General features: G+C 36.2%; 1 long non-coding RNA gene across 1 annotated transcript in view; it reads left to right on the top strand.

The window, feature by feature from the left end:
• The first annotated feature begins 2,174 nt into the window (after positions 1–2,174).
• The window catches only part of LOC112671412 (uncharacterized), a 180,890-nt gene continuing 162,393 nt past the window's right edge, over positions 2,175–20,671 (top strand). Inside the window, exons 1-2 of the long non-coding RNA XR_007413769.1 lie at positions 2,175–4,165; positions 8,518–8,591. This is a non-coding gene — a long non-coding RNA (uncharacterized LOC112671412). The remainder of the gene's footprint in view (positions 4,166–8,517; positions 8,592–20,671) is intronic.

Here is a 20,671-nt window from a genome sequence, read left to right as displayed (position 1 = left end):
GTTTCTGATAAAAGGTGGGGGTGAGAGTTTAAAAGAAAATGGGAGGATTTAGATTGGGGATAGCCATTATAGATCATTTGTTCAGGAGGTTTGTAAGAGAAATAGTACAGTGGTTAGAAGGGAGAAATTGAGCCTAGAGAGCGTTTTTGTATTTTTTTTAAGAAGACATAATAGTATGTACAAGTGGAAATGAGCTAGTAAAACCGAAAATTTTGAGACAGGAGACAGAGGAGAATCACTGGAATCATAACCTTGAGTGGATGAGCCTGGGTGGAATCTAATACACAGTGACTGGTCTGAGATAGGAATACAAACAATTTGCCCCTATTAACAAAAGAAGATTGTATGGTCCCAGACATAGGTAGGAGGACATGGTGATTGGAGCTCATTGAGGGTTTCCTTGGGTTGCTTTTATTTTTCTCATTGAAATAAAAAGGAAGGTGATCATAGGAGCCTGAAAATTGGGTGTAAAGGGAGTCCGAGGTGTGAGAAGAAAGGAAAAGGAAAGAAAGAAAAAGATGAGAGTGAAAAGCCTAGGGAAATAGAATATGACTTTTCATGCAGTGTTAATGTTCCACTGCAGGGTAAGGGTCAGTCAAGTGGAGGATCAATCTTCTTGCTTATATATTTTTCTTCCACCACAGCAACTGGGTGGGGACAGGTAGAGAGGTGGATCTAATCAGGTTTGGGAGTTTGCCAAATGAGTGGACAGAAAGGTAAGGAAGTTGAGGGCATGTTGACAAATTGTTGACTATGGAATTTAAACTTTGTAAGAAGAAAAGCAAAAGTATAAGGGGAGCATGAGGGTCAGTGAAAAAGTACAGGACTAATGATTGTAGGTCCTGAAAGAGTTGGAGGAATGTTAGAGTGGGGAAAACAGAGGACATGATGGGTGAAAAGTGGTCATCAGCAGTGGGATGCTTAACTCTGAAATTACAGCTGTCAGGATGGTGGTGCTGGGTAATTACAAAGGGTAGGGAAGGATCATGGGAATAAGTAGCAGAGGTAGGCGACAAGGATAAGATTATTAGAAAAGAGGAAGACTGAGTCTTCAGGGAGGATTATGTGGATGATGATTTTAGGAGGCCATCACAGCAATGCAGGCATTAAAATAGTGGTGGCTTGGACAAGAATGTTAGTGGTAAAATGGCGAGAAGCAGTGGGATTCTGGATGTATCTGGAAGATGAAGGCAGAGCCAAACAGGATTTCCTGGTGTATTAGATATAAGATATGAGACAGACAGGAGTCTAGGATGGTTTTTGGCCTAAGGAACCAGAAGGACATTGTTACCTACTGAGGTGCAGAAGGCTGTCTTGGAGAGGTTTAGTGAAGGACTTCATTTTGGAACAGTTAAATTTGAGACCCTCATTAGAAATCCAAGCAGAGGGCAGCCCCGGTGGCCCAGTGGTTTAGCGCCACCTTCAGCCTGGGGTGTCATCCTGGAGACCCAGGATCAAGTCCCACGTCAGGCTCCCTGCATGGAGCCTGCTTCTCCCTCTGCCTGTGACTTTGCCTCTGTGTGTGTGTGTGTGTGTGTGTGTGTGTGTGTCTGTCATGAATAAATAAATAAAATTAAATTAAAAAAAAAAAAAGAAATCCAAGCAGAGATGCCAAACAGGCAGTTGGCTGTTTCTGCCTAAAGTTCAGGGGGGAGGGCTGGGTGAGAGTGTCAGTCGGTACCTGGTAGCATAAAACTGTGCCCACAGCCACAAGGCTGAATAAGATCACCAGTGTGTATAAATTCTTTGAACATCCCCATAAGGGCAGGAATCTGTGTTGTTGTGGCTGATCTTGCCTCAGTGCCGATTCAGCATTCTTCCCTCCTTCTTACTAAAAGAATTCTGTTTTAAAGTGATCATAACATGACTGACAGGCACAGATGTGGCCCTGTGGTCTAGTTCTGGCCCATGAGTGTAGGCATAAGTCATGGGATGGGATTCTAGAAAGGCTAGGTGCCAGTATCATCTTTTTCTTATCCTTTGTCCTTGCCCTCCTTCCTGCTCGGAGTGTGGACAGAATGCTGAAAGTGCTGGAGGTCAGACAGTGACAAATACTCAATAGTGACTGCTGGACAGAAAGATAGAAAGTTCCTGAACCCATCTTGGCATTGTAGAGTCACACAACAGCCCTGAACTGCCTACTCTGGACTTCACATTAGGTGAGAAAAACAAAAGCTTTATTCATTTAAGCTGTTGAGGGGTCAGGGGGAGGTTATTACAACAACACACTACAAAGTATCTAGAAATAATCTAACAAGGTGCAAGATCAGTTTGATGAAAATGTATAAAACTTTACTATTGAATATAAAATAAAAGCAGAAAACATTAAGGCATACCATGTTCCTGGATTGCAAGACACAGTATTATAGAAAGATCAGTCCTCCAAAAATGATTATATATGCCTACTTTGGGCAAAACTCTATAAGTATTCTGATCAGCTTTGCTTTTGTTAGTCTGTTTATTCAGTCTGTTTATTCAAACTGAAGTCAGAAGTTAAACTTATTTGGAAGAATTTTGTGGAAAAAAGTCAAAACAATACTTTAAAAGAATAATATGAGGGAATTTGTTCTTTCCAGATATTAAAGTATAGTCCAGAGCTACCATAATTTAAACTGTATGGTTTAAACTGTATGGTTTCTAGCACAAAAAGAGGCAAACAGAAGAATGGAATGAACAGAATTCAAAATCGGTGGGGATTAATGTACGTTAAAAGTGGCTTTTCATATTAGAGCAAAATTATATTGCCATGCTACCACAAAAACAAATTACAGATGGGTTAGCCACAAAATTTAAAAGAACTACAAGCAAACATGGAAGAGCTTTATGGAATGATTGAACAGCCAAGGTTGCAGAGTACAAGAAAAAATAGAGCACAGGCCTGGAGGCCTCAGAGTTCCATTCAGAAGACATTTACTAGATGCCCAGCATGAGACCCTGTGCCAGGTGCTGGGGACAAAAGATGAATATGATATCTTTCGAGGATGTCTGCAACCATGGGGAATTGGAACTTAAACTATAGCGCAGAATATTTTAAGTTAAATATCATGGGCATTTTGAAGTTAAACCTGGCTGCTGTCTATTCCAGAATATGGTGTCATCCCATCTCATTTGAAGCCACAAGACCCTTTGGAATACTTGGTTTTCCATTAGTGGAGTGCTCATGTTGAGGTATCTATACATCTAACCCTGACCTCGGAGTTAGCACTTGTGTTAATACTGGAGATGGAAAGAAGGGACAGAATGGCAAAAACAAAAATACGTATTTAGTTAGTCTTCTCATTTTGGCTTCCTGCCTGAAATCAGTCATAATGAGTTGGATTTAAATAACAGATCGTAGAGAACTTCAGAATGACTGGGCTCATTGCCAAAGCAGCCTGTTCGACAGGAAGAGAGATATAGATTTCTTCCCACTCACTCATTTTATACGGTGAGGATGATTCTGTGCGTGGAGTCTAGGTTTATTATTTAGAGGGAGAGTAGGATAAGCAGACTCTGGTCCTGTCAGCACTAAAAATTACCTTTTTAGAAATTAAGTCTTTTCCCCAGAAAAGATTTGCTATTCTCTTAGCTCATATCAAGAATTTAAATAAGGATTATAATACCCCTGCCACCAGTATTTTTAAGGAGAAAAGTCCATCCCAGAAAAATAGAAATAATAATAATAATAATAATAATAATAATAATAATCTAAACACTACAGGGAACCCTCTCAGATACCAGAGAATTTGTTACAGCTGTATAGTCCGCCCCATGTGACAGGCAGAAAAATCTAAAGTTGAAGATGCAGTGTTGAAGGGAAAGATGGGGTGATAAAGAGAGAGCAATGGAATAGCCCAGCATTGTTTTGTCTCAAGTTTTGAGTCTTGTTTTATCTAAGTAATGATTGCAAATGTAAGTCTCCAAGTTTGTTGAAGAATTTTACAAAAGCAATCAAGTAACAGAGGGATGAATGCCTTCTACTAAAAACTTCTCACGTCTGAGGAACTTTCCACCTCCTTATCACCAGGCCCACAGTAACTGGGGAGGTTTTCTGCAAGGGAGCAACTCGCCTCTGGATGTCTTTCTCTGGTCACAGTGGTGGTTCTTAGATCACTTGACATTTGCCCACCAGCTTCCCAGGTTTGAATCTCTTGGCAATGAAGAAGAAAGTGGAACCAGACCTAAGGTTTGTTCAAGTTCTTTGCTTCATAAGGTTAAAATGATTCCATGAAACTAAAACTCAGTATGCCAGTTGAGCCAAATTCGGTGTAATTTGCTGCATGGGTAACCCAAACCACTAAATTTCTAGTAAATCAATAACCTCACTTTACCTGTAATGGTACCCTCAAGGAACGTCTAAAGGTATTTTGGTCATTTTCTTTTAACTTGATTTTCATTATTTTTCCCAGTTGAAAAAGTAATACAAATAGTGTAAAAAATACAAATAATGAAATATAAAAGTTGGAAAACAAAATCCCCTGTAATTTGAGAAGTAGCCCCTTTTTAATTTTTTTCCTCAACCCTTTTTCTACACATAGACTTTTTCATGTATAAATGTTTTTAACAAATCAGGATATATATTGTACCTGGGCAGCCCAGGTGGCTCAGTGGTTTAGTGCCACCTTCGGCCCAGGTCGTGATCCTGAAGACCTGGGATCAAGTCCCATGTCAGGCACCCTGCATGGAGCCTGCTTCTCCCTCTGCCTGTGTCTCTACCTCTGTGTGTGTGTGTGTGTGTGTGTGTCTCTCATGAATAAATAAATTAAAAATAAATAAATAAATATATATATATATATATTGTACCTATTCTCTTTGTAATATAGCATGTACATCTTCTAATGTTAGTACCTACATATCTACCTTGATATGTTTCATCATATGTTATGTAAGTCATCTCCAACAGTTCTGTTTGCAAACACCATAGCGCATTGTTCCAGTGTTAGTGCTCTTTCCAAGCATATGCACGTTTCATTGTTAATAGCTATTATGAAAAACCCCATAAAGGTAAATATTATGTCATGAAACTTTTGTTTTGGTGTATGTGTCTTGTGTTGCTGCTAGGTTAAGATGTAAAATTCATTCTTTATTGTGGGTTGAGATACTTTTTTAAAGTATGAAAACTGAGGCTCAAAGGCACCTTTCTCTATGGAGAAGTCCCTTCTGCCTCCCCCAAACTGAGCGTGTTTCCTCCCACCACAGAGCCTTTCATTGTGCCCAGAACAGCCTTCCTTTGCCCTCATCCCGCCCCTTTGGATGTCACCCCAGATAGTATTTTCTCAGAAAGGACTTACTCAACTCCCAGACTAAATCAAATTCCCTTTTATAGGCTCTCCTTGCACCATGTAACTTTCCTTCACTTCTACACACAGTTTAGGACTATCCATTTATGTATATGATAACAGCATCTAACTAATATCTTCTCTACAGATTGGAAACTCCACAAGGACAGCAACCTTGAATTCCCACCGCTATCCATGGTATTGGAACCTCACCCCCCTTTTATTTGTTCCTTACATCCTCAGATTATTATACCCAGACCTTATTACCATTGATTATCCATTATTTACCTCGATTCCTCCAGATAGAGTGTTTGGCCTCAGTCTCTGCATTAGCTCAGGTTCTCTAGAAAACAGCCTGAGAAAAAACTTATATACTCATGCTTTATTGGGGTTTACATTCCCAAGTCAGGAAGAGCAAGGGAAAGTAAGTCCAGGTAGTGGGAAAGCAAAATAAGGTTTTGCATACAGCCTCATAATAAAACACTACCAGTGACCAGGTTGTCTTTGAAGAAGTTTTATGGAATTGCAGTGGCTCAGATGGTGGAAGAGTGGAAGGAAGGTAGCAAAGAGAGGGAGTTTATGTGCTTTCTCCTTCCTATCTCCTGTTTCTCACGGGTCACAGGTGATCCTACCAAGCATGGATTCCCCCATGCTTCCAGGTTGCCTACTGTGGGCAGTTGGTAAGGAAATAGGTCCGGTTGGGTCAGACCTTTGTGTTGGAGCTACTTTGGATCCCATTGCAACAGGTGTGATAGAGGCCACATTGAATTCTGGTCCTTATCTCTGCTTCTCCAGCAAACAACAGTAACTGCAGTAACAGGCAGCCTTCTTACGGAGTCTCTGGCTGAGGATGAGGGTAGGAGTCACTGAGTGAGGCTGGATGAATCTGGGAGCCTCATAAAGAAGCCCACTATAGCCTCTGGAGCATTAGAATTGAGGTTCTTCCAAACTTTGTTTACTAGCTACCTCATGAATGCCCACCATTCCTCCTTTTCCCCTCAGTTATTCCTTGCTCCTATTCTGTACTTGTGTAACTAAATGCTAACTCTTGTAAAAGATGAAGAAATAGAGGTTTTTCAATACCTAGGTTACCCAGTGCTGCTATAAATTATGAGGCCAGGGCTGGTTTGCTTGAGAGCTGGTTAGACAGCTGGGTTAGAGTTGAGTAGAGTCTCTGCTTAGTATTCTTAGAGATGTAGCGGGGAGGGAACTAATCTAAGCAGAGAGTGCACTACCATTAAAAAAGGAAATTAGAAATTCAGAGCAGTGAGATCTCTGTGCCTCATGGAGAGTTTGGCTCCTGTGTGATTGATACTGGAAGCTGTTGGAGTTGAAAATGGACATGAGTCAGGGGCCAAGAAAACTAAAACTGACAATTAATTGGCCCTTAACCCATCACATCTTTCAAAGAGGAAAACATAACCCTCCATGTCCCACCTCATCCCCAAGATAAAAACATCAAAAACCCTAGGAGAGGATATGCAAAACCAGACTATGTATGTCTAATTTGACAAAGGGTTATTTAAAAATAAATTGCTCAAGGCAAAGCACAGATGAAGAGAGTTCCTTTGGGCTTTGGCCAACTCTTCACTAACACAGTCTGCTGGCCCCAGTGAATAGAGCCGGAACCAAAGAAAATAGTCTGAAATCACAAATTTGCCTCCAGAAACTTTATCTTGGTCTTGTTTGGGTTTGGGTTTTGCTAACAGCTTTATTGAGATATTATTCACCATTTAAGGGGACAAGTCAATGGTTTCCATAGAGTTCTAAACCATCATGATAAGTTTTAGAACATTTTCATTACCCCAACAAGAAACCTTGTTTTTCTACATCCTCATCGCCGCTTGTTCTTCATCTGTATTTTTTTTATTATAGCCATCTTAATGGTTGTAAAGTGGTTTCACAGGGTGGTTTTAGTTTGCATTTCCTTCATGGATAATAACACTGAGCATCTTTTCATGTGCTTATTGGCATTTGTAGATCTTCTTTGAAGAAATGTCTATTCAAGCTCCCTGACCACTTTTTATTTAGATTATTTTTCTACATCTTAGGGGTTCTTTATATATTATATATCACACATATATATTTAAAAGCATATAATATATAAGAAAATATATAAATATTATATATAACATGATATTGCTGTAAGCCCCTTATCAGATACATGATTTATAAAAAATTTCTTCCATTCTGTAGGGTTTTATTTTCACTTTTTTCATAGTATCCTTTGATAAACAAAATTGTTGATATGATATCAAATTTATCTATTTTTTTCTTTTGTTTCTTGTGCTTTTGGTGTCATATTTAAGAAACCATTGCCTAATTCAAAGTCATGAAGATTTACACATATGTTTTCTTCTAAAAGTAATAATTTTAGCTCTTACATGTAGATCTTGCTCCATTTTGAGCTAATTTGTATATGAAATGAGGTAGAGATCCAATTGATTTTGTTTTAATGTAGTTATCCAATCATTTTAGGATTATTTGTTGAAAAGACAGTTCTTTCCTCATTTAATTATCTTGCTACTCTTGTCAGTAATAAATTGACCATAGACTTACAGGTTCTATACTATAAACATATAGGTTAATTCTATTCCATTGATCTTTATAGCTATACTTAATGCCAGTACCATACAGTCTTAAGTACTGTAGCTTTGTAATAATTTTGAAATTATGTCATGTGAGTCTTCCAACTATTCTTTTTCAAGATTGTTTTGGCTATTCTGGATCTCTGGCATTTGTGCATGTATTTTAGGATCAGCTTGTCAATTTCTGAAAAAATATCAGCTGAGATTGTGATAGGGATTGCATTGAATCTGTAGATCAATTTGGGGAATATTGCCATCTTAACAATATTAAGTCTAACAATCCATGAACATGGGATGTATTTCCACTTATTTATGTCTTTAATCTCTTTCAACAATGTTTTGCTGTTTTCAAAGTTTAACTTTTACACTTCTTTTATTCAGTTTATTCCTAAGTATTTTATTCTTTTTGATACAGTTGTAAATGGAATTGTTTTCTCGTATTCATTTTTTTAATGTTTGCTGCAATGAATGTATAAAAATAAAATTGATTATTTTGTACTGATTTGTATTCTGCAAACTTACTGAACTCACTTATTACTCTTAATAGTTTTTTAGTGGACTCCTTAGGATTTTCTGTGTGTAAGATCATGCCATCTGTGAATGGAGATAGTTTTACCTCTTTCTTTCCTCTCTGAATTTCTTTTCTCAAATTTTCTTGCCTAATTTTTCAGACCAGAAACTCCAGTATATTGTTGAATGGAAGTTGTGAGAGTGGACATTTTTCTCTTGTTCCTGCTTTTAAGGAGTAAGTGTACAGTATTTATTAAGTATGATTTAGGGGGTGCCTGGGTGGCTCAGTCAGTTAAGTGTCTGACTCTGGATTTTGGCTCAGGTCATGATCTAATGTTTGTGGGATCAAGCTGAGCACAGAGTCCACTTCTCCCTCTCCCTCTACTCCTCCCCCTGCTCGATCATGCTCTCTCTCTCAAATAAATAAATAAAATCTTTTTTTAAAAAAAGTATGATTTAGCTTTGCTTTTTCTGTATGTGCCCTTTATCATATTGACGAAGTTCCCTTCTATTCTTAATTTTTTACTGTTTTCATCAAGTAAGAGTATTGAATTTTTTTCAGATTTTCTCTTAATCAATTAAAATGATCATGTGGGTTTTGTCTTTTACTCTATTAATGCGGTATGTTACATTAATTAATTTTTTAAATATTAAACCGATCTTGCATTCCTGGGATAAATTCCTTTTGATCATGGCTTATGTTGTAGGTTGAATGTGTCCTTCAGAAATTCATGTTGAAATCCTAACCCCCTCTACCTCCGAATGTGACCTTATGAGCAAATAGGTCTGTTGAGGATGTAAGTAGTTAAGATTAGATCACTCTCATTTGAGATGCACCTCTAATCTAATTGAGTCATGCCCTTTGTAAAAAGAAATTTGGACATAGACATGCACACAGGGAGAATGTCATGTGAGGATTGGAGTTATACTACCATAAGCCGAACTACCAGAAGGTCGGAGAGACCTCTCAGAAGGAACCAACCCTGCCAACACACTGATCTCAGACTTCTAGCCTCCAGAACTGTGAGATAATAAATTTTTGTTGTTTAAGCCACCCATATTATACTTTATTATGGCAGCTGTAGCAAACTTACACAATGAATTAACCTTTTTATATATTACTGGATTAGGTTTGCTAGTTTATTGTTGAGGAGTTTTGCATCTGTATTCATAACAGATGTTGATCTGTTTTCTTTACTTGTGATTTTTTTTGTCTGGAATTATTTTCTTGGTGTTCCTCTGGCTTACCAGATAAGATGGTAGGTATCAACCTACCTGCCATTTATAGTAACTTATTCCCAGTGAGACACAGAAACATTAACCCTAATGTTTCTGTGTTATATTTATAATATAATAAAATATTAGAACTCTATTCCCTCCCCCACTTTTTTGTTCTTATTATTGTCAAATTATTGTTATAACTATGTATGTCACAAGCCCAATAAATACATTGGTATAATTATGACTATATAATTTTATGTCTATTAACCTGATAAAAGAGAGGGAAGCAAGAGACTTCATCTTATAGAGTTCATTATATTAACCTTTTTATCCACCATTCCTGGTTCTCTTCATTTGCACCTTATTTTCTAAGCAAAGAGGATCCATTGAAGAGTTTTAGTGGGGAAAGGGAAGTGAACATTTAAACATGTGCAGCAATTTTAGGACAATTGCTCTGGCAGACATGCATTATGGGAGGTGCAAGTGATAGAAATCCAGGAGGTAAGTTAAGAAGCAACTGCAGCAGTTAAGGTACAAGTTAATAGGAGCCTAGGTTTGGCTTAATTTTGGCCCTGTTGCCTGTATTTTGCCTTCTGTAACTGGGAATGTCTAAGTCAGTGTGAAGACACTGACTCAGTCCACATGAGTTAAGTACATTCATTAGGACTTGTTGATGAACTGATATCAATCCAGGGATGAACCCAAGATGGGAAAAATGCCTGGTCTGGTGATTTGAGGGGGCTCAGAAGGAGAGACTTTTCTCATGGCAAGCCTCTGTGGAGAACATGATGCCTAGCAAGTAAAGCCCATTGAAGGACATGGTGATAAAAGTAATTGCCACACAGTTATGTGTGAATGCCAGGGAGGAGGGGGAAGGGAGGAGAAGGAGAGATTCTTCTCCAAGCACGTGTCCCTGCAGCTGTCAGGATGAGGTTACAAACCATGGAAGGGAATGCAGAATCCCCCTTCCCGTTCCCAGGGCAGATGACCTTTCAGAAATTAAACAAATCAATTATGTGTCCTCAGAGGAAACGTGTTTGACTGCCCTAATTCAATGGGCTCTATTGTTTCAGGTGAAGCCAGGTGATTCAATTCATCAGTGATATCCTTGCTAAGTTTCGTCTGTAAATTTTCCTCTGGAATAATTTTGTAAGATCAGTATTAGACACACCCCTGCATGCAGTTTTTTAAAAATACACAAAGAATAAAGAGCATTCTCCCCTTAAGTATAGAGATAGTATTGGTGCTATAAATCAGGCATAGTGGTTATTCTAGTACAAGCAAGAGGTAACCAAGGCCTGAATGAGGTAGTGGTGATAAAGATTCAATTGCAGAATGCTCGTAGAGGTAGTTGAGGTAGCAAAAAACAATAACAAATGTCTGGAAGTTTAAGAATACTAAATGATTACATCAATCAAAGAATTGATCAGAATGAAAATTAGAAAATACTTAGAACTAAAAAAGAAGAAATATACAAACTATCAAAAATAATAAAACTACTTAGTAATGCTGATTTCATACTACTGGAGCTGAGAATATTATTTGAAATTACTGTGCCCCTTGGCATCTGCAGGGTTAAATGCATGTCTGCAGAATTCTCTCAGGAAAATTCAAGAAATATGTTATCACAAAAAAATTTAAAAGGAAACAAAACAAGAAACAAGCCACCGTCGGAAGCAGCAGGGAAAAACAGCTGAATGAGTCAAATCCTTCGCACATTGGAATTATTAGGCAGATTACAAAATAAGTATATTTAATATGTTTCAATAAAAGAAAAGGAACACAATTCACTTGAAGAAGGAAAAAATATGTTTTAAGTGATCAGGTAGATCTAATAATAAAAGAAACTAAATGAGTTTTGGAAATGAAAAATATAATTGGAAATTTTTGCCATAAAGAAAATCAAAATTTCTGTAAAATCAAATGTATCATTTCTGTTACCTTTATATTTATCTATCTAGAATTTAATTTGATATGAGAGAATCCAATTTCATATTTTCCAGATGGCTACCTTCTTATCCTATTTATTAAATATATCATTTTACCCCACTATTTTGAAATGTCAACTTTACCAGGAACTAATCTCAATATTTATTTGCATCTATTTCTGGGTTATGTATTTTTTACCATAGAGCTTTCTGTTCATGGGCTGATACCAAACTTATTTTTTTTAAGATTTTATTTATTTATTTTAGAGAGAGAGCATGCACATGCATGAGCTGGGGGAGGAGCAGAGAGAGAGAGAGACAAGCCGACTTCAGGCTGGGCGTAGAGATAGCAAATTGCTTTAATTACTATAGTATTTATAATACCTTTTAGTATCTGGTAGGGCTATTCTTCCTTTATTACGCTGTTCCTGCTTTATTCCCAAAGTAATGATACTGGTATTTTTCTTGAGAAAGTTCAATTTATACATTTACTTATAAAGGATTACCATCATATTCTATCATCTCTCTACCTAAGAATATGTCTATTTATTAATATCTTTTTAAATGACTCTTCATAGTGTTTCCACATTTTCTTCGTGTTAATCTTACACATTTCTTCCTAAGTACTTTATCATGTTTCTTGTTTTTGTAAACTGTATATTTTTTGTTATATTTTCTAGGTAATCATCCATATATTGGAGAACTATTAATGTGTTTTAATTTTTTTCTCAGCCACCTTACTAAATTATCTTACTCTTGGTAACAATGATTTTTTAAGTTGATTTTCCTGGCTTTTCTCCTGTAACATCATTTCATTTGCAAATAGTAATGTTTTCTTCCTTTTCCTTCATGATTTCATTTTTTTTCCTTTTCTTCTCTAATGGCATTAACTAATATTGGCCAAAGTTAAATAATACCAGTTGTCTTTCTGATTTTAATGAGACTCAGTATTTCACTGTAAAGTTTCTAGCCTTTGAAATGCTATATGTATATTTTTCATGCTAAGAAATTATTCATCTATTACCTATACGGGTAGAGTCTTTTTAGATGCCTTTTCAGCATCTACAGGAATGTTCATGTGGTATTTCTTTTTTGACTTATGTTTAAATCATGTTACAATCATCTTAATATTGAGCCATCTTTGCATTTGGGGTATGAGTTTTACTTAATCATAATATATTTGATTAATGTGCTAGATTCAACTGGCTGATATTTTATTTACAATGTTTAGGGATTGGACTATCTTAATGTTATACTGAATTTACGTCTTTTTTTAAGATTATTTATTGATTTATTCATGAGAGACACAGAGAGAGAGGCAGACATAGGCAGAGGGAGAAGCAGGCTCCCTGCAGGGAACCTGATGTGGGACTCGATCCCAGGATCCCGGAATCAGAACCTGAGCTGAAGGCAGACGTTCAACCATTGAGCCACCCAGGCATCCTAAGTATTTGTATGTTTTGGATCATCTGCATGTTGCCTTTATGCTTGAACTATTCTTTGGATGGAAATAAAATTCTGGGATCATAGTATCCCTTAGAATTTTGAAGACAGTGAATTTCTATAATGTTGAATGCTGCTCTAAAGAATAATGAAGCAGCCTGATTTCTATCTCTTCCCCTTGAGGTGATTTGATTTTCTGTCTGAAAGATCATATCTTTGAAGTCTAGTAACTTGATTAGGTCATGTTCTAGTACTGATTAATCTTTGTTAGTTCTTCCTGGAAGATGGTGTGCCTGTTCAAATCTATGGATTCAAATTTTTTACTTCAGAATTTTCTTGAATTATACTGTGAATATTTTTTGCTGATTGTTCTGTTGTCTTCTGAATGCATATTGAACATTAACCCTTCCTTATCTTTCTTCCATGTAGATGATTTTTCCTCTAATTCTTTAAAATTATTTTTTTATTTTTAAAAAATGTTACTTATATTCTTAAAATGTTATTTAAATTTCTTAAGCCTGTCCTTCAGTTTCTTTAGCTTGTTTTCAACAATATCTCTTCTTTCTGCAGTTTCCATTTTTGTGTGTCATTACTTTTCTACATCTTCCCTGGGCTCATTCAGGTCAATTTTATTTTATCTGCTGTTATCACTTCTTTCTTCAGTCCTTTTATCTGTGCTTTGAACCTTAATTCATGGAAGCCACTTTTTCACTAAGTTCTTTGAATCCACAAGAAGTGTATTTAGTCACATTTTCCAACCATTCCACAATCAATTTTCTAACATGTGTTGAATTTTTCTTATTTCTTTTGTCTTTTTTCCTGCAATGGTTTTATCTCCTAGTTTATTAAAAAAGTTTTATTGAAATATAATTCGCTTATAATCTACCCACTTAGAGTGTACAAATTGATATTTTTTAGCATATTCATAAGGTTGTGAAACCATTCTTTATTCCTTTCTGTTATTTTCATTTTTTAACACAATCCTTTCTGAACTACCTATATGGAGAAAGAAAATGGGAGAGAGGCATCAGAGGCTTTGAACAACTTCTAGGCTAACAAGTCCTAACTCATAATAAAGCCCTACATCCTTGAGGTCTAGTGGAGTGTATTGTGAGTGTCAATTCAGACTTTACATAACATTAATTGAATAGAATTGGTAGCTTCAGTGCCATCCATTAACCTAGTTTCCCTATTTTCAGAAATTTTTCTTGCAAGAATGTCATGTCTGTGTGGTTTCACAAGGGAGTCAGAGAATTCTAAAACCAGTTTGCAAATGTCAGCCTTCTTTTAAACAAGTTACTATTGCTTTTGCCCCTCAGGGCATACAGCTAACTTGGAAAACTGTGCCTTGTTCCCTCTGCTTGAGATCTGCAGCCATGGGTATTGTCTCTTGGCACCCTTTCTCTGACCTAATTTTCACTGTATTTGGCAGTCCTTCTTTATAAATAACAAGGTTCAGATCATAAGTGTTGCCTGATTCCTCCTAGATAGAGTTTTTATTTCATTTTTACCCTTGTTGTTTCTGATTGGTTTTAGAAAGCAGACAGGGTCTGTCTTAGCTCCAGCTGCTATAACAATATACCATAAACTAGGTGTCTTATAAACATCAGAAGTTTATTCTCACAGTTCTGGAGGCTGGAAGTCTGAGATCATGGTTGGGTTCTGATGAGAGCCCTCTGCAAGGCTGCAGACTGCCTTCTCACTGAGTTCTCACATGATACAGAGCAGAGAGAAAAAGCAAACTCCAACTCTTATAAGGGCACTTGTTGCATTCATGGGGCCTCCACTAATCCTGTTTCCAAAAGATCTTGCCTTCTAATTGCATCACACTGAAGGAACGGGTGTCAACATATGAATTGTTGTGGGGGGCATAAACATTCAGTCCATAAGAGTCAGAGATTTCTTTATTCTTCCATCTTAAAAGTTGAGACTGATAATTTTATTATTAATTTAGTTCTTCTCTTGGTTATTTTTTAAGCTTTAATATATGTAAGTCCTCTATTTCTTGTCCAGCTTAGACTGGACAGCTTTAGACTATATATTTTGATTCACTGCTTTGTGTAAAGTAAGAAAATAAAGATATCTATAATTCCTTCACCTTTGTTTCTCTATTTTTTGTTTCTTTTCTCCATTTTCTTTTGCCCTGCCACATATGCTATCATTCCATTATTTTTTACGGCCTTGAGATTTAAGGCATTTATATCTTTGTAACTGTAGTAGAAGTGTCCGGGTGTTTTGTTTTTGCCTTGTTTTGTTCTAGGTTTGTTGGTCTGTTTGTAAGCTAATTCTAAAACCTAGAAAAAATAGCAATTGATTAAATTTTCATGAACTCTAAATATTGTGAACTGTGGAGTAAAACAGTATCTTTAGGACCTCAGAAAAGGAAACATAATTCTATGCCACTAACTCTTAACATGTATCACTAACATGATACACGTTCCAAGTACCATGTGAAACAATTATCTTTCTTATACTCCGAGAAAAGTATACTATATTTTAGTTGCTTCACATTTTCTGTAGATTGCCCCCTCCAGGCTTTTAATGACCTGTTTTTCCTTTTAAATATATATATTATTTCTGATATATACAATATGACATTCACTGTAATATTAAAAAGTCCATTTTTTTTTACTATACTAACTTTTTTGATAAGAATCTACTTTCTTCTTGAAGGTTCCTTGCTGGTATCCAAATGGGACTAATTGCTTTCAAAGTCTACTGCTTATTTGTCATCTGGGATTTTTTTTTTTTAAATCACACTCCTAGGTAGGTGTCATTTTCTTAAGCTTAACTCTTTCCCATACCTCTTTTTTTGTTTAACTAAAATACATTCTTAATCTTTTTAATTTAGAAAGTATGCATGGGATACAAATACCTTAGGACTTACATATCTGAAAATAGCCATTAATCTATATTCTTACTTGATTGCTAGTCTAGCTGAGCATAGACTTCTAGGATAAAGTTAATTTTTTCTCTGAGAACTTTTAAAGTATTGCTATATTCTAAAAAATGATTCAACTGAAAAGAAATCTGATGCCACTTTGATTTTTGCTCCATTATAGGCAATATACCTTTATTGAGGACTAATTGGCATTCAATAAATTGCACATATTTATGTGCAGTTTGGTAAGTTTTAACATTTGTGTATATCCATGAAACATCTTTTTCTCCTCTCCTCCATTCTGGATCTCTTCTAATGACCTTTTAGTTAACTAATCCTGTTCTGTCTAGTTTTTAATTCCTTTTGAATTCTTAACTTCAGCAATTACTGTGTTTCCATTTGAGAATTTACTTTTGATTCTTTCTTTTCAGTATTATTTTCTAGTTCTCTAGTGAAAGTATCCATTTTGTCCTGTATCTTCTGGAACGTATTAATCATAGTTAAAGTTATGCCTGATAACTCCAATATATCTATACCAGCCATGAGTCTGTTCTAAAGTCTGTCATATTCCTTGGTTGGGTCAGTTGGTTCTATCGCTTGGTATGTCTGGTAATCTTTTAATTGAATGCCAAGCTTTATATATGAAAATTGGACATATAATTTGAGGCTCTGGCTGTTTTCTCCCAGAGATTTACCTACCACTTGGAAGGCAGAGTAGGGACAGATGACTATAAATGAATCTGGGACGAGCTGATTCGAAGTTGGATTTCAGTCTCTTGAGCATACTGTTCTACTTCCATCTTAACCGTATACATATGGTGTTTCCCTCCCAGAGTCTTAACTAGAAGTCTGAGATGTATACCAAGACCCCTTCCCATTAGTACACACCGATCTCTAATTCTGTCACCCATCCTGAGAGAGTGCCTTCAGACTTGATTGGCTTCCCATGTTCTTAGGGGCTGCTCATTGCTGTCGTGCTTCAGCTCTTGCCCTGAGATATTTGCTATCAGCAAATTCACTGAAAGGAAAAGTTGTATGGAATGTAGCCCCCACTTCTTGGAATCCTTGTCCCCAAGTCCAGTCAGTGATCTCAGCTTCCAGATTAAGAAACTGAAAAAAGGAGCAAATGAAATCCAAAGTAAGCAGAAGAAAGAAAAGAATACACAGGAGCCCAAAGTAATGAAATGGAAAACAGAAAAAGCAATAAAGTCAATGAAACCAAAAACTGATTTCTTTCGCGGGGGGCAGGGGGCGGGAATAAAAAATGAAGGTAAACCTCTAGCCAGCCTGATGTAAAAAAGAGGAAGAAAAAGAAAACCCAAGTTCCCATTATCAGGAATGAGGGGTAATGTAACTTCAGAGCCTATTGATAAGAAAAATAATAAAAGAACAAGTTTATGCCAATCCAACAACTTAGATCAAGTAGATAAATTCCTTGAAAAGTAAAAACCACCAAAGCTCACTCAAGAAGAAATAGGTAACCTAAATTATGCTATTTCTATGAAAGAGATTGAACTGCTAGTTTAAAACCTTCCTACAAAGAAAACCTCAGACCTAGATGTCATCACTGGTGTATTTAACCAAACATTTAATGAGGGAAATAACACTAATTCTACACAAATACTTCAGAATACTAAAGAGGGGACTACTTCCAAACTCATTCTATGAGGACAGTATTACCCTTGTCCCGACAACATAAAATGGGGGATCAATATAATAAATATTAGCAATATAAAATACTTATTATCTTGAGGTGTTTATGTTGGGGGGTTGCCTAGTTGGCTCAGTCAGTGGAGCATGCAATTCTCGACTCAGGGTTATGAGTTTGAGCCTCACATGTGGCTTAGTTTACTTTAAAAAGTTTTAGGGTGCCTGGGTGGCTCAGTTGGTTAAGCGTCTGACTCTTGACTTCAGCTCAGGTAATGATCTCAAGGGTTGTGAGATCAAGCCCTGCATCGGGCTCTGGACATGGAGCCTCCTTGAGATTCTCTCTCTCCCTCTTCCTTTTCCCCCACCCCCTCTCAAATAAATAAATAAATAAATAAATAAATAAAGTTTAAAATTGTAATACGTAGAAATAAAAGTCATGACAATAATAGCGCAAAAGGCAAGAAGAGTAAAAAAAAAAAGGTTCTATAGTGAAAATACAAATTTATGTTAGAGTCTAGCAAATCAAGATGCATCTTGTATGGTACTTGCTAGGGTAACCATGAAAAGAATAGTAAAATAATGTGTAATTAACAATCTAATTAAAAGGGAAATAAAATTATTAAAAAGCATTTGATTGATTTTTCTCTTCAAGTGCAAGAAACCAGCATCGAACAAATGGGACAAACAAAACACAGGGTAAGATGTAGATGTAAACCCTAATACATCGATATTTACTTTAAATATAAGTACTTGGATTAAAAGGCAAAATTTTTCAGTCTGGATGAAACGACAGAAACAAAACCATGGAGCTCAAGCAGGAGAGCATGTAGGGAGAAGCAGAGAGGATGCATTTTCAAGCAGCTTTCAGAACAACCTACCAGGAGTGTTCATCAGAGTTAGGGACACATCCTGAAGTGTAAGATCTCATCCTTTGTGCCCAGTAGCAAGAGGAAAATACATAGACTGGTGCCAGACCTTTTGCCGAGACCAGATTTGGTTTGAGAAACAAAAGGAGATGGACTAAACAAGGAATCACCACTTGAGTTCAGCAGTATGCGCAACTGATAAATGTGTAACAACTGCCTCTCTAAGTGTAATTCCATCATGAACGTTGATATTAACAAGTCAGATGAAAGTGAAACAAAAGATTTGTTCAAACTTCACTCATCCACCAATTGTGTGAGTTCTTTATGAAATTGGATCATAGTTTTTGAATACTAGAAGAAAAGGGTTGTTTTTTTTAAATTTCTATTTACAATAAAATGGTACAGATGTGACATATTTTTATGTTTCATCTGCATTATTAACATTTTCTCTATCACTTAGATCTAGACCAGGGTTCAGCCAACTACCACCCAAGAACCACATTAAACTTAGTTGACATAACTCATAAATTATCCATTCTGATTTAAATAACACAATGTTTTGATAGGTGCCAAAATATATGAATGAGCTCTTTTTAGAAGTCAGATATTGTACATCATTTCTTTTTCCCTTGAACTTCTATTTTCTTTTCACTTCTTTCACATAATTTGATCCCAGCGCAATATTGTTATGCTTAAACATTTTTATTGATTATCCTATCATGTTTCTTGCAACAAAAATAATTTACAAATTAAAATTTGTTTTAATTTCTTGTGTCCATAAGTCTTATTGCTTTCTCTAATGAAGTTATTGCAGTTATCAGCAGGACACAATTAAAAAAAACATTATAAATTTTGACAAATGATTAAAAAGTAAAAGTTTACTAGAAAATTACTATTGAATTATATTGGATTCTCAATTAGCTCATGTAATGACAGGTAAATATTTAAGTATGACTTATTTTCAGAAAGAGATGGGCTTAGCATCAGTTCTTTTCTTCCTTTTAGATGTTATAAATGTAAAAGCTGAGAACCTTCTTCACATAAATAACTGATAAAGGGAAAAGGAGTTTTAGTTTTAAAATATCACTCAAGGCTTGGAAACCCTTTCAACTTTACCTGCCAAAATTATATAGTAATCCTCAAAAATTGTTATTAATGATATATCATTGGTAATTTGATTAGATCCTCCTTCAACTTTTTCAAAACCCAGGAATTAGAAACCCCCTAACTTGCAAAAATTTTTGTTTCTAGTCTTTAAAGCCATTCAGTTTTTGATAGTTTTGACAAAAGAGCCTTTTCTTAGAAAGAAAAGTTTCTTAAATAACATTACTGTTATTTATCTTATTTTTAGAAAAATCTTATTTTTGTAGCTCAAATTAAAGTGAGATTTAAAAACCAACACAAATATGAAACTTATACAGTCTTTGTGAACAAAGAATAATAATCATGCTGAATTTCTGTTTGTAGGACATCCTGAAATATCTTTAAAAAGCAAGACAGAGGGATCCCTGGGTGGCTCGGCGGTTTAGCGCCTGCCTTCAGCCCAGGGTGTGGTCCTGGAGTCCCGGGATCCAGTCCCACATCGGGCTCCCTGCATGGAACCTGCTTCTCCCTCTGCCTGTGTCTCTGCCTCTCTCTCTGTGTCTCTCATGAATAAATAAATAAAATCTTAAAAAAAAAAAAAAGCAAGACAGAAAGATACTGAACAGTTGTTGTAGAGATAAGTTAGCAATTTATTAGTGCTTGAAAAGGAGCATGTTTATAATTACATGTTTGATATTATTAGAAAAGCACATCATATCTGAGGGAGGAATTATGCCTAATTAAATAAAGGTTTTTAAAGTTCAGGATATTATGTTCCAGTTTATGTTTTGGGAACATTTTATCCTACACCTGTACGGAGATAGATGTTCTATTTTTCTTAATAGACTTTATTTTTTAGAGCAGTTTTAGGTCACAGCACAGTTGAGCAGAAAGTACAGAGATTGCCCATGTACTTCCTGCCATGGCTGATGCACAGCCTCCCCATTATCAACATCCCCCACCAGAGAGGTGCATTTGTTACAATTGATGAACCTACTCTGACACATTATCACCTAAAGTTCGTAGTTTACAGTAGGTATTACTCTGCTGTTGTACCTTCTGTGGGCTTGGACAAATGTGCAATGACATTTCCACTGGTATAGTATACAGAGTAGTTTCACTACCCTAAAAGTCTCATGTGTTCATCCCAATTCATCTCCCCCTCTCCTCTAATCCCTGGAAACCACTGATCTTTTTACTATCTCCATAGTTTTGCCTTTTCCAGAATGTGATGTAGTTGAAA

This window comes from Canis lupus, chromosome 10 (assembly GCF_003254725.2).
Source record: "Canis lupus dingo isolate Sandy chromosome 10, ASM325472v2, whole genome shotgun sequence".
Taxonomy (NCBI): Eukaryota; Metazoa; Chordata; class Mammalia; order Carnivora; family Canidae; genus Canis; species Canis lupus.
The sequence above is the reverse complement of the archived record's forward strand: the minus strand, read 5'-3'. Positions and strand labels throughout refer to the sequence as shown.